The sequence below is a fragment of the Ailuropoda melanoleuca genome, chromosome 17 (genome assembly GCF_002007445.2).
Source record: "Ailuropoda melanoleuca isolate Jingjing chromosome 17, ASM200744v2, whole genome shotgun sequence".
Classification (NCBI taxonomy): Eukaryota; Metazoa; Chordata; class Mammalia; order Carnivora; family Ursidae; genus Ailuropoda; species Ailuropoda melanoleuca.
In genome coordinates, this window is record NC_048234.1 from 34,793,549 (window position 1) to 34,805,994 (window position 12,446).

The following is a 12,446-nucleotide window of genomic DNA, read 5'->3' on the forward strand; positions in this document are numbered from 1 at the left end:
TGGTTTAAACAGAAGAACTGATTGACTTCCTTCATCTGATGGTGTTACAACCAAGAAGAGGGTGTTGGAGAGCAGTCATATGACCTCCCCTTCTTACAAAGGAGAATCTCACTTATTCCTTTTAAAATTTACCATTTCTCAGTTTGCCAGGTCTTCTTGTGGGTTCCCCAGAGCTTTTATCCTAGAATAGCCCTTTATATGAGGACTTTCAGATAGAAGAAACAGATAGTAGTGAGATAAAGAGATAAAGATTTTCCTTGCTTCCTTCTGTGGGAGGAAACAAACCATCTTTTCATGTTCTAACAAAGGCCTCTTGGGTTAAGTCAGTTAAGCTTATTAGGCACAGTCTGTAAGGGACTGAAATGAAGCTTTCTCTTCCCCCACCCCTTTTAAAATGATATAACCAAAATTCTAAAGGACATTCCAGTTCCACAAGACGATGTGATTATACATAGTTTTTACGTCTATTGGAATTATGTTTACTACTTTGTTTCCAGAACAGTTCTAAAAACAAATTTGATGAAAATAGTCATTTTGGTGACTGTTTGCTTTTGTACTCCCTGTTACCTTCTTTCCCTTCCCATACCATTTTCAGGTTCTGTCATAATATTTTCTGGTTTGCGAAGATAGATCGATAGATGGAGAACATACATACCCCATACTTTTCTTCCTTGGGCTTAGTATCCTTTGCCAACAAAGAAAAAGACCTCTACCTCCATCTTACAGCCTTGATGTTAGTCCCTGACAGATGTCTTCTCATTGTCTCTTGGTCAGGAGTCACCATTTGTATCCCTAGCTAAGGAATCCTTTTAGTATGGATAGCTCATTATAGAGTTGTTTCATAATCACTCTTCAGCCTATACCTGCTTCACATTTGGACTTTATTTCTGAGACCAGATGGTCTCAGATGGGATTTTGCTTCATTTTGAGATTCCTTGTGTAGCTGGGGACTTTATATCAATCCAGGTAAGGATTCAGATGTGTCTAATGAACTGGTGGGGCAGCCTGCCAGGAGACTATTTGGATGGACCAGTTTTGATGAGATTTTCATTTTCTCCTTTTCCTTTTGTTTTTGTTTTTGTTGTTGTTGCTGGAAGATACTGAGGAAGTATTTGATATGGAAGCCTAGGGAATGAAAGAATAAGGATTATAGCAAAGGTGTGTTTTCTTAGGTTGATCCCGTGACCTGGATCCCTGGAGCCCTGGATGTTTGTCTAAGCATTTTAGAGGAAGGGAGGGAGGGAGAGAGAGAGACAGACAGACAGACAATATAAATGAAAGCTGAGGAGCCCTTTTTTTGAGGTTCTCTGTGAGACAAATGGGTGCATACTTCAGTTTAGTTCTCTTGTGGCAAACAGTGTTGGAAAGTAGGGAAGAAGCACAGCCCCTCTACTTCTGTAGGAAGCACATGGCTGTTTCAGAGCATTGAAGTCTCTGGGGGAAATTAGTATAATTTTCTTCTCAAGATTTTTCAGGCAGCTTTGCAAGCAATAGGAAGCAGCATCCTACTACAAACATCAAATCTTCATGGTGAGCTGCTGCTACACTGAAATAAGTAAATTACCCTCATGTTATTTTTCCAGCAGCAGATCTCACTGAAGGCGGTTAGGATGGGAAGAACATGGTGGAGCCTAGTTGGTTGTATGGAGGGACTGTTTGTGAACTCCTATAACACATGCTTGAAGGAATCCTAAGAATTATTGAGTGAGAACTGAGATCCTTTGTGAACAATCTGAGCCATTAGTTAGTGAAATAAGAGGTATTACTTTTAATCAGGCCACAGTTATGCTCTATGAGGCCTGGGCGAACAGTTTCCTCTCACAAAGATCTTGACTTTATAATCCTCTTCAAGAGATATTTGAGAATTGATGCCAATATCTTGAGGGAAAAGCCTTTAAATAAGACAGAGCTACTCTTGCCACATCTTTATTTCTTGAATAATTTTGTGATCCACTAAAGAATACACATGTATATGTATATCCACACATACACACAGAAAGAGAGAGAGAGAAAAAAAGACAGAGAGGCACAGAGCAGTTGATTTTAAAGAATGACCATAGAATGACAGATTTGGACTGTTTTGATGTACTTTCATCTTTTTATTTACTATTTCTTAGAGACACATGACTTATAAAATCACAGGTATTTGGGAATATTGCTTGAGTAGACTTGTGCTATAGTCAATTTTTGATTTTCTATACAGGAGATAAGATATGTATGTTCCAAGGAATATTCTCATAATTCCTGGGAATGTCTATTGAGGTAAACCACATATCTAAAATCTTCATATAACTGGGTTTGGGGATGAAGAGGTTATTTTTGCTATTTCCCCACTAATCTGAGTTAGGGCCATTGTCTTTATCATCTACCTAAATTCTTCCCCCTTTTTTTTTGAATGGTTAATAAAGAACTGATGGCATCAGTACATGTTGTAGCTTCATTAAATTTATCCAATTTAGAGTACTGTTTAATTCCACTCACTAAAAGTGCTTGACTTGTTTCACAAACAAATCTGTACTAACCCATCTCATAGCAGTTCTTTTCCAACACATTCTTGGGTTCTGATTTGGTCAGCCTATTAACTAAGTCACATTTGCAGCCTGACCACTGTTGTACAATCTTAGCAATGTCATCTTCATTATTTATTTACTATGGAAGCTCTAAGAGAACATGATATTTTTTCTGTGGTTGCCTGGAGTTTGTGTTTGGACTTATTGAACTAGTTTCTACTTCATTGGCTGTGACTTGCATTTATGTGAATTTTTTTTGGTCAAATATTCCAAAGATTTATATAAACACAGCCAAGACAAAGCCTTCCTTTCTTGAGGAACATCCTCCAGGAATAGTAATATTTATGCTTTAGCTTATTCCCCTCTCTTCCTTGGTAGTATGCTGACAGCCGTGAGAAATGTGTTTTCTTTAGAAGGATCAGATGTCATTCTTCTCAAGTCATCTGAGCCACCTTTTGCAGAACTTTGGCTAGTTTGCTTACTTTGAATTTCCCATTGATAATATCATTTAACTCTAACTAGGTCAGGCGGAGCTGACTGGGTCTAGACAAGACTTCATTTTTTCCCTCCCTTGGCATGCCTACTTTAAAAGTTTTCATTAACTATTATTTCCAAGTCTTCCCCTGTCTCTTCGAACCTAAGATCATATGTGTCCTTTAAGAGATATAAAAATAAATGGGAGGAATGAAAAAAAAAATACATTTAGTGAAGTTTGGAAGTCATTCAAATGCAGATAGCTTGACATGAGAAACCAAAACCAGTCTTCCTATATTCAAGAGATTTTTCCTCATGATAAAATGTGGCTTCCTGTTTATAAGGCTAATTCAAGTGCACAAAGTGGTTATCAGAGGGCTTTTGCCATACTGTGTTTTGGGTGATATAAGTTCAAGTGATTAAAAAATACAGACATAGAAAATCTTTGTAGTATCGGAATTAATAATATTGTAAAATCTTAGGAATACTGAAATATTCCTTGGTGAAATGTATTTGAACAAACTGTTCTTAGTGAAACATGCATCATTGTAGCAGATCTTAATAGGTATTAAAACTATTAACGTGTAAATATTCATCTATTTTATTTTAAACAGAATGAACACTAATTTTTCTCAGATTCATTGCTTAATGTGTTGAATAATCAAACTTCTGCAAGAGCAAGTTAGTGTTGTAACAAATGCAGGTTTTGAAAGAATGTAAGTAGATTTTTCTCTATGGCTGCCCCTGTGACAGACTCAGAGCAAAAAAAAAAAAGCTGAAGTTCAAAATAGGGCACATATATTAACATTATATGTGGAAGTCCTATGCTTAATGTAAAAAATACTATGTTAATAAATGCTTCAAAATGCCTCTGATAGTCAACATTCATAAATCAACAAGTTTCGTTTTCCTGTGGTACTTTTATATTCCTTAGCTGGAGTGAACCTGGAGAAACCACATCCAACTGACCTGTGGAAAACAATATGCCTAAGCATTTTACAGGAGATAGGTTACCTTGTAGGGTCAGGCAAAGGGCTTCCGACATGCTGGAAGAGGTTGGTGTGTCAGGATAATCAGGCTACATAAGGTGTACTGGATAGCCGTGGGTGTGCAGAGATGGTTAGTATGCCTTTGTACAGTTTTATATTTCTTTTTAGGCTTTCCTGGGCTAGAGTGGGGCCCAAGAACAGCTAAGATCATAGTAGCCATGGTAATGTGGGTGGGTGGGATCTTGTAGACTTGTATTAGGAAGAAAGCCTATCTCATACCCCTAACCTTTTCCCACTCTACCCCATTCATATATTTTTTTTCATGAATCTGTTTATACGTTTAAAATCTCTATTAAGCAGGTTTATCAATTAAATAAAAATTATCTATATTCTACTTCTAGAAGAGAGAAATAAGTTACAAGAAAATGATATTGCAGATAGTTTAAAAAGTAATGATGAGAACATGACCTTGGGTCCATATGTGTGTGTGTGTGTATATATATATATATATTATTTTAAATGTATTTTTTTAAAAGCCACTGTTTCTATTTTTTTAATTTTTAGAGTGGGGAAGGGCAGAGGGAGAGGGAGAGAGAGAATCTTAAGCAGGGTACATGCCCAGTGCAGAGCCCGATGCTGGGCTTGATCTCACAACCCTGAGATCATGACCAAAATCAAAAGTTGGACACCTAACTGACTGAGTTACCCAGGTGCCCCAGTATAGATTAAAGAAAAAAACAAAAACAAAAAAAACGACACTTAAGAGATATAATTCATATGCCATAAAATTCACCCATTTAAACTATACAATCTATTGTTATATATTCATAGAGTTGTACAACAGTCATGAGAATACAATTTTAGAATATTTTTTCCTGTACCCTAATCCTCTACTCATCAGCAGTCACTTAGCATTCCTTCACACCTTCTCCCACCATCCATAAGTAACCATTAATCTACTTTCTGTTTCCATATATTTGCTTATTTTAGACATTTAATATAAATGGAATTGTATAATGTGTGACCTTTTCTGATGCCTGGCTTCTTTTTCTTAGCATAATGTTTTCTGGGTTCATCTATGTTGTAGCATATATTATTTCTTTTCTTTTTTCTTTTCTTTCTTTTCTTTTTCCTGCTGTGTAATATTCCATGTATGGATATACTATCTTTTATTTATCCATCATTAGTTGATGGACATTTGGGTTGTTTTCTCTTGGCTTTTGTGGATATTGCTTCTGTAAACATTCATGTAGTTTGCATTTGAACATTTGGTTTGAATTCTAACATACCTGTTTTTGTAAATAAAACCTTATTGAAACATGGAGTTCTCTACTTGTTCCATGCAGAGCTGTAGAGCTCTTTGCCTTTATATCATGCCTTTCCATCTGGCCAGAACCCCAGAGTTACTGCTCTGGAGCTAGGGACAGGGACCTGCTTCTCCAGAGTGACCCCTTCCCCAGACCCTCTCTATAAGTGAAGGGAGGTAGTAACCCTTGGTATTATTGCATGGAATCTCTGTCATATAAGTGAGCTGGCAGGGAGGAAGGAGATTGGGGCCCTTGAATTCTTGGCTTGCTGCTCCTAGGGTAGAGCTTCCACCCTAAGAGTGGAGCTAGTTCGTACAAGAATGACCTGGTCCTCTCAGCTATGCCACCCAGAAAAGAATTTCTATAACACAGGGCTGAGGGGCATGAGCAGCGTGCTGTGGATGATGTTATAGCCCCAGACTGGGAGCTGGGGAAGAAGGAGACTTCTTCTCGGCCACACATGCCTTGAGTAGACCTTCTGTATCCTGGGGAGGGGAAGTGCATAATGTGTGCCTAACAAAATGCATTGAGGTTCAAACCCCATAGACTTCTGCTGTTCTAACCAAGATTTAGTACATTTTCTTGAACAATTATTTCCTTGTTTGATTTATGCCCTTAGGAGAATTTCCAGAGACTTTATATAATTGCTTTTTATAATTTTTATTAGTTAAATTGTTTGCTGAGGAGTATGTCACCTGAGCTCCTTACTTCACCATTCTGGAATTCCTGCCTCTCTCATTCATATTTACATTTAAATATTTCAAATATTGGATAATTCAGACAAAATGATAATATTTTTATATTTCACTCATCACTACTTTTTGGGTTTCCATTGGTTTTGCTATTTTTTTTAAAATGTGTTTTGACACATGGAGCCCGAAGGGTTTAAATTTGCCTGTCCTTTTATGGGATAAGAAGCTCACTTTAGGCACATGTATTTGCCAAAGCAGTATTCTTAGTATTCCTTTACCTGTGTTTAATCTTTCTGAGAGAAAACATGGCATTTCTACAAGTATTTCTCCCACATGCATCATTTGATCTTGAATAAACAGATTGTTTTTTTTTTTAAATGGCAAATGATAATACTGTGCTCTTCTATGGAAGGTAACATATCAGTTTTTTTCTAAAAAGACAAAAATGAAAATAAAATTATATCCCTTTAGTGGAAATTTCTTGTCACTGCTTTAGTCTGAGGTAAAGGAACATAAAAACATATCATGGCTAGGGAAAACAAGATAAATTATGATTGGTAACATTGTTTGAAAATTTGAATGGTTCATGGGGGAATAAGTTGTATGTCAGGGTCTGATAGGATCCTTGGAAAAAACACAGACCTCTAAGGAATGATTTTCAAATTGGTAGCTTATTGACTTCATTCTGGATGTAGAACTTCTATAAGACCTTACAGCATGATCTCTTAAAATCAGTCCTGTTCTTACATAGCAGCCCTGGGAAGTGGGCTTTAAAAATGTCCAAATTACAACACATGGGCTATTATTAAGTATGTGTGGTATTTTTTCTAGTTACTTAAGTAATTCTAAATTTGTGGATCTTTTTCCCATGAAGTGAAGCACATAGTGATTTTATAGCCACAATCCCCCAAGAACCCCTGTTTTTATGGACCAGAGGATCTCTGCTCAGGCAGTCAACCACTGTTCCAAACAGGCTAGGCAAGCGATGTCTTCTCTGCTCTTGCATTTGAGATCTTTGCCCATTTCTTTCACTATACTAGAATTAAGTGGACTTCTGCCCATGAACCTATTTTAAAATAAATGTTATATGTCTTAGTACTTTTTACCTTCCTAGGAATGATTTCAAAAATATTTTGGAAAAAAGCCAACCTTTTTCATCTCCACATGTGAACTTTGTTGCAGAGATAAAGCTGTCCATGAATCATCTTTGGAGAGAATTTGCAGAGGCCAGTGTCAGTGGTGCTGCCGACTACAGCAAGAAGTTTCCAGAATCTCTCCATGTTCCTGGCTTAAAAGGGGCTTAGGATCCCAGGAGGTAAAGCAAAATTTTTGTTCTGATTGTGTTACTTCTTCATTGTTCTTCTTCATTGTTCTTCTCCAATCTGGGAATGCCTATTTATTAAATAATTACTGTGTGCAAAGTAGTGCATCTCTCTCTCTCTCTGTGTACATCCAAATATCCTATTTGATTTAATTCTGAAAGACAGTGAGTGAGGGAGGTATTGCTTTTCTATTACCGTAGCCACAGCGCAGAAGTAGCAGAGCTAGACCAAGGTGATGCTCTTTTTGCTATGCAGCAGAGGAAGGGTTGTGTGGCAGGCGTATCCATGGGACATAGGAGAGACCACAGGAGACTCTTCCAGTGGGAGAGATTGTACAGGTTCCAGGAAATGAGGGAGATAAAGTAAGCATGCGGTAGAGGAGAGGGTCTTCCCCTCTTAGTTTTTGGGCGTGAAATGAACCTCACTTAAGATCTAGAATTTTAACTTTCTAAATCCCCAGTAAGCAAAGATTTAAGTCTTTTATTAAGAAATTTCTTAAGTTGCTTTCATGAAGGTTTTCAACCTTTTAAATTATGAATATTATAAAACTGTACCAGATTTTGATTTTAAAAAACATTCTATTTTTAAACCTAAAGCTGGGCAGTATGGATGATTTGGAGAATCTTCTTTGTATCTTATTTTAATAAAAAAGAAAAAATATCAAAATTATGTGTACATAGTTAAGAAAACTAATAGAATAGAAGAATTTTCATTGTTCCACCTTCCCCCATCCCAGTCTGCTGTAGAGGCAACCTGTGCTTTTTGTTTTACAACCCTAAGTAAATATGCGTTGCGCACAAATTCTTGAGTTTCCATCTTTAAACTTTATCTGTATATTTCTTGTTATGACAGATAATAGATGATTTATGGGGATATATGAGATAATGTATGAGGATATATGAGGACTCCATCTCCCACCTTTATTTCTCCCCATTTTCTTAATTTTTGAAAATTATATCACCATTCAGTTTCTTTTGTTACCTTTATTAAGACACATTTTCATATAACCTCTATTTAATTTTGTTCTATTTCTTTGTTTTTAGTTTTAGACAGTATCTCTTGACTCCTCGCTTTATATGATGAATATATTAACCCCCTACTCTTCCTTCCACTTGTTCTTTTCTTTTTTTTACCTCCCAGCTTCTGATAGCTGCATTTTCACAAGACTGTTAACATTTTCATTCCATTCTATAGCTATTTTTGCATATGGTTTGTGGGTAATTCTGCATGTTGGAAATTAATAAATACCATTCAAATTTTGTTTGTTTTAAATAATAATGGCTAATTGACTACTTACAATGTGCCAGGCACCATTCTAATTGTTTTACATACAATAGCTCAAATTTCTTTATGCATAAATTTACATAAATTAGTTCTCAAAAAATATTTTCAGATATGGAAACTGAGGTGTTGGGAAGTTAACTAACTTGCTCAAAGTCACATAGCTAAAAGTGGTAGTTATGATTGGCATTAGTGTAGTCTTGCTCAGGAGTACATTTCTGTTTGAATTAGCTTCTGCTGTGTACCAAACCGCACCCAAATTTCAGTGACTTCAAGCAGCACCATTTCTTTACCTCATGATCCTATGGGCCAAAAATTTGGGCTGGCCTTAACTGGGCAGTTCTTTGGGCTTTGGCAGGTTTGCTCCAGCATCTGTGGGCAGTGAGGCAGCCCTGCTTCTGCAGGTTAGATGGATATTGGTTGGGGCAAAGCAGAAGACAAGCCATGTGTATCTCATCACCTAGTGCTAGACTGGTCTTATTCACATGACTGTTGGCAGAATTCTGAGAGAGAGAGAGAGAGAACAGAAGCAGGTCAGGCTTCATGAGGCCTAGGCCTGGAAATGACACACTGTCACTTCTGCTGCATTGTCCTTGTGAAAGAAGTGACAAAATCAGGCCAGATTCAGAGGGAAAGGAAATAGACTTCACTTGCTGGGAAGTTACATTATAGTAGTGTACTTACAGTGAAAGGTGGAGAATTGGGACCATTTTTGCCTTCTACCGTAGTTCCCTTGGCTATTAAGTGTATTGCTCTCTATATGTAAATATTATTCATTGGAGAGCCAATATGTGCTGTGATAACATTTCATTTTCTATGGTTTCAATGTCATCACTTAACATGAAAAATAAAACTGAAGAGACCTCTTTCTTAGACTCCATCAATTGCTCAATTATTATATTTTATTTTAATTTGTTTTAAATTATGCCATTTCTTTCCTATACATCTCCCCCCATGAGGTTTATGATTGCCATCTCCCCCTTAAGAAATACATGCTTGCTTTATTATACCTATAATAATTTGTTGCTTTTTATTTTTTTCTAATGCTTATAATCCATTCCTTTTTTTTTTTTTTTTTAAATCTTGACGATATTCCTGGATCCAATGATTCTAGTTACAATTTGAACAGATTGCTTTGTAGACTGTCGTCCTGGGATTTCTTTTCATGTATTTTTTGGTTTGTTATTTGTTCTTTATATCTTGCACCTTCTTTCTTGGTTTTCACTCGTATTTTGCTGGGAGGTATCTTCAAGCAACCTCTGCAGAATATAAGTAAACTTTCTGAGGCCTTACATGTCAGAAAATGTTTTTATTTTCCTTTTCTATTTACCTGAAAATTTGTCAGGGTATAGCTTTTTAGGATCACAATATTTTCCTTCAGTATTTTGAAAATCTTGCACAATAGTCTTCTAGCTTCTGCTTCTACTGAGAAATCTGACAGTAGCCTGACTCTCTTGTTCCTTTGTAGGTTCTGTGTTTTGTTTGTCCTCTCTCTTTCTCAGATATTAGATTTCTCTCTTTTTTTTGTTTTGAAATTTCACTAAGATGTGTTTAAACATGGATCCTCCGTTAATATCTGTTAGATCCTTTTTAAATTTATATCTTAAGTTCTGGGCAATTTTACCTATTACTATTTTGATAATAATCTTTCCTTTGTTTTCTCTATTCTCTCTAGAATTCCTATTAGTCAAATGTTTGACTTCTTAGATTGATTGTCTCTATGTATTTATCTCTGTCTCTTGCTCTACATTCTGGAAGATTTCCTCAGCTTTATATTTTAAACTTCTGATTGAATTTTTATTTTTTTCAATCATGCTTTTAATTTTTAAGAGTGTTTTTTCATTTTCTGATTTTTCCTTTTTTCGTTGCATTCTGTTCTTCTTTCTAGATCACATGTCCTCTTGAACATTTCTGAGTATTATCTATGGGGATTAAATTTTTTTTTTAAACAATTTCCTCCAGGTTTAGTTTTTCTATTTGTTTGCTTTGGTCTTTGTCATGTAGTTAATTTTCTTCAAATGACTTCTGATTTCTGGGTATCTGTTCATACATTAGAATGAGAAAGTAAGTGGGTCCTCTGTGACCTCTGTGTATACAGGTAATACTTGTCAACCACTAGGCTTAACTCTAATATGAGTGGATGCCATGCTTATTCCTGTATGAAGGTGTAAGAGAAGAGAGTGAGGGGCTGATCATTCATATGGGGACAGCTTTTATTAAACCTATCTTTTCAGCCCACTTCCAAATCCCATCCACTCATTGGTTGATTTGTATTTCACAGTAACTCCAGGACTCTACTCCCTCCATGACTGAAATTCTCTCCACAAATATTCTAGTCTGAAGCTTTCTCCTTTCTATTTCACTTATTGACATTCTTTTATTTCTTTTCTACCTTAGATATTTGTTGAAATTCACTCCTCTGAGCATGTTATTCTCGATTATAGATTTATATCTCTTTTATTCTTTCAACATAGTTTTATAGGTTTTGGAGAAGGAGGGGGAAACTTGCAATCTCTGTTGGACACTTTTACTCAGAAGTTTTCTCCATACCTTACTTTTCAAAAAGAAAAATCCTAACTGTGGATGCTCTGCTCAGGAGGAATATCCAATCTTATTTAATTGATGAAGGGAAACTCTTTCGTGTAGTAACATCTACATTTGCTGTGTTTTCAGGTCTGTTCAGCTAAAAGTTCTTAAAAACAAAGCTGTTTATGGTTTAGCATCTACTGGGATAGGAATGAAAAACTCATATTGGTATACTGATATACTGTCCAGATGTCACTATATTATGGAATATGATAGGACTGTTATATTCCCCTCTCCCAGCTGTCCTGGGATTATCTGATATATGGGACAAGAACTCTTACCATACATGTATATAAATATGCTTAATTAACATAGACAGATTTCTTGTCAGTGGTTGGTATATTAATCTGGCAAATCCTTTTCCTATCCTGCCAAATTTTTGATTCCTTGAATATCTGCCAGTCTAGTTTTTAATGGCTCTAAATATGGGGAACCCTTCATTTAGACTTCCTTGAAACAGTGGCCCACCTTCTTGTTGCTCTTATTGTAATTCTTTTGGATTGCTCTATTTCTTGCTCTCCCTGTTTAACATCCTAGGATGTGACTCCCTTCCTCAGTGGGTACATTTGCCCAGTTTATTCTAAAACCCAGCTCATGTTTTATGAAATCCTCTTTGAATTCTTCAGGGCATATGGCTTGCATGTCCTCACCTTCTTTTCTCTCTCCTGTAAATTTAGCTGTGTGTCTTCATCATCAGCCAAAGCATCCTTTAGCTTTCTCTTGAGAGTTTTCACACACACTTTCCCTGTGGTAAGGGTGTATTTTCTTTGCTGTTTATTGTAGTCTTTTAGAAACACAAATTAGATAAATAAGAGGAGACCTTAGAAACCATTTGGACTTTCAATTTCTGCAATATTAGATCATTTTCGAAGGGAATCAAAATGCAAGATTAATATTTTTTAGAAGTCTAAAGTATCTCATTCTATTAATTTATATATTCATTCAAGAATATACATTGAATTTTTATTGAACCCATATATACTCAGGGCATTATGGTGGTCAGAGAGCATATATGGATTTTACTTAGGTGTTAATAAAATAATCACAGAAGTAGTGTAAAATTGTACAAGAACTATGATGGAGAGAGACAGGGCCATGTAAAGTGTCATGGTCTTGGAGGTTGGAGAAAGATCTATTAGGAAATCGTAGTTGACTGTGGGAGGAATGACATGATTATATTTGCATTTTAAAAATTTATTCAGATTGACTGTATTGGCTGGGGGGCCAGAAAGGATTTGAGTGGAACAGTGAGAGGAATAGTCCAGGTGAGATATGATGGTATTTT